This window comes from Trichechus manatus, unplaced genomic scaffold (genome assembly GCF_000243295.1).
Source record: "Trichechus manatus latirostris isolate Lorelei unplaced genomic scaffold, TriManLat1.0 scaffold00260, whole genome shotgun sequence".
Lineage (NCBI taxonomy): Eukaryota > Metazoa > Chordata > Mammalia > Sirenia > Trichechidae > Trichechus > Trichechus manatus.
This window is the reverse complement of record NW_004444196.1, coordinates 878,842-881,482: the sequence shown is the minus strand read 5'-3', so window position 1 is coordinate 881,482 and position 2,641 is coordinate 878,842.

Here is a 2,641-nt window from a genome sequence, read left to right as displayed (position 1 = left end):
AGCAACTTGTCTCCTCTCCATTGTGCATCAGCAAAATTTCCACTCTAATGAATCATTCCATGATCATACAAATATGATGCAATATCATCCATGTTAAAACAAACAAAAACCTTGAGCACACATATCCTTTCAGGTGCCATGCAGTGTCTCTGCTAACTTCATGAATTTGCTTGTCATACTTGCACAGGGCCCATGTTAACATCCGTATCGTTCCAATCTTAGTATATGTGCTGCTGAAGTGAGCATCTCTCTCCTTAATTTATAGCAAAATTCTTCAAAAGAATTGTCTATCCTTGATATTTATCATTCCTCTCCTCTTATTCTAGCTTAAACCTTCCCTAATTAGGCCTTTGTTCCTACCATTCCAGTGAATGTCACAATCACCAGTGATCATCATGTCAATTCCCAGTATTCAACTTATTTGACCTATTGACTTCATCACTTTCTCCTTCTTCATACATAAGCCTGCTAGGTTTTTCTTTGTTCTCCTCCTGTTTCATTGGCCATTCCGTCTAAATCTTGTTTATTGATTTCTTCTCATCTTTTTATCTTCTGAATATTGGTGTATCCCAAGGCTCAGTCTTCTGACACTTCCCCTCTGCCCTCACTCCCTTGATGATTTCACCTTGTCACATGGCTTTAAACACCATCTATGCTAAAAACTCCCAAATCCAACCTCTCATCTGAACTACAGCATTATAGATGTGATTGCCCACTTAACTTCTCCACATAGATGTCTAGTATCTATTCAAACTTAACATATCCCAAAATCAACTCCTTATTAGACAACTCTACCTAACTTGTTCTTCCCAAAGTCTTTTCCATTTCAGTAAACATAATTCCTCTCTTACAGACGCTCAGCTAACAATCATCTTTGGCTCCTCTTTTTGCTCACATCCCATAAATCTGTTAACAAATCCTACAGTTTACAACTTCAAACCATGTCTAGAATCTGACCATTTCTACAACATCCATTGTGATTATGTTGGTCCAAGATACTATCATTTGACACCTGGATTATTATGAAAACTTCCACTTGTTCTCCTTGCTTTTGTCCTTTCCTCCTTAGCTAGAGGGTCTTATTAAATCATATATCAGACCATGTCACTTCCCTTCTCCAAATCCTCTAATGACTTCCCATTTCTCTTAGAATAAGAGCCAGAGGTTTTAGAATAGCTTTACAAGACCATTCTTGATGTTCTCTGATCCACATTTTATAATCATCCCCTTGCTTCTTGGGCTATAGCATGCTGTACTCATTCAACAAATATTTATTGAATGCCTACTATCTGGTCAGCACTTTTGAGATACTGTGGACAAAGTAGTGAAAAATTTCTGGTGACCTCCTTTCTTTTCCTCAAACTTGACATACATGATTCAACCTCAGGACCTTTGCATTTGCTAGTTTTGCCTAGAAGATTCTTCCCCATACATCCACGAGGATTACTCCTTTCCCTTCTCAGGTCTATGCTTCAGTAAAGGCTTAGCTGACATCTTCATCCTTCCCTTCCCATAGCAATATTCCCTACACCTTAACCCTCCTTTGTTTGACTTCACCCAGTTTATCACTAACTGAAATCGTCTATATGTACTTGTTTATTTGGTTATTTTACATGTCCACCTGCTAGAACTTACGAAAAAATTTGTGGCAACAAAACACCGTAGAAGAAAGAGAAGAAGAATAGATACAAGTTCTGTTGTTTTTGATTTTTTTTTTTTAAAGTAGGGGTGTAAATAACACAGGTGAAAAATTTTAAGCCTAAATTTTTACAACTTATTTTCATTTGGTTTTTTTGTTTATATAGCTTTTTCACCAATATTAAGACAATAGGAATAGTATTTGGTTTATTTGTTCTCACTTGTGAATAATAACTCCTCATTAACAATGACTATTTACTTGGCTTTTTAAAGACCCATAGAAGAGTAGTACTGAATAAATTCTTTCTGATTACTTGCTAATCAAAATATTATCCAAATTCAAGTGCATCGCACACAGCCAAAATATCATCATTGTTAATTAAGAGCTGGAGTCCTTACTGGGAAGATCTGAGTGGCTCTCCACTCTATTCATGGACAAGAGCCAACTCTAATCTAGTTCACTGAATTCATTAGCCCCACATATTTCTATACAGTATAATGCAATCCGAGTCTTTATTTCAATTTATATTTATATTCTGGTGTACTTGTTGCAACATGTCATAAGCATCTCTTAAAAATTTTTCAGCCTTTGTTGTTTAAATTAGTCATCATTTCATTAGTAAATCAGAGAAGTAGAAATTATGTTAGGGAAATAGATTGCGAGAGTAACAATCTTGTTATTGTTAGGTGGCCATCGAGTGGGTTCCGACCCATAGCAACTCTATGTACAACAGAACGAAACACTGTCCAGTCTTACGCCATCCTCATGATCATTGCTGTATTTGAGCTCATTGTTGCAGCCACTGTGTCAATCCATCTCGTTGAGAGTCTTCCTCTTTTTTTGCTGACCCTCTACTTACCGAAACATAATGTCCTTCTCCAGGGACTGGTCCCTCCTGGTAACAAGTCCAAAGTACATGAGATGCATCAAGGCCTCCACCGGACTGAGTCCAGTACAGCTAGATGGTGCCCAGCTACCACCACTGACTGCTCTGACCAGGAT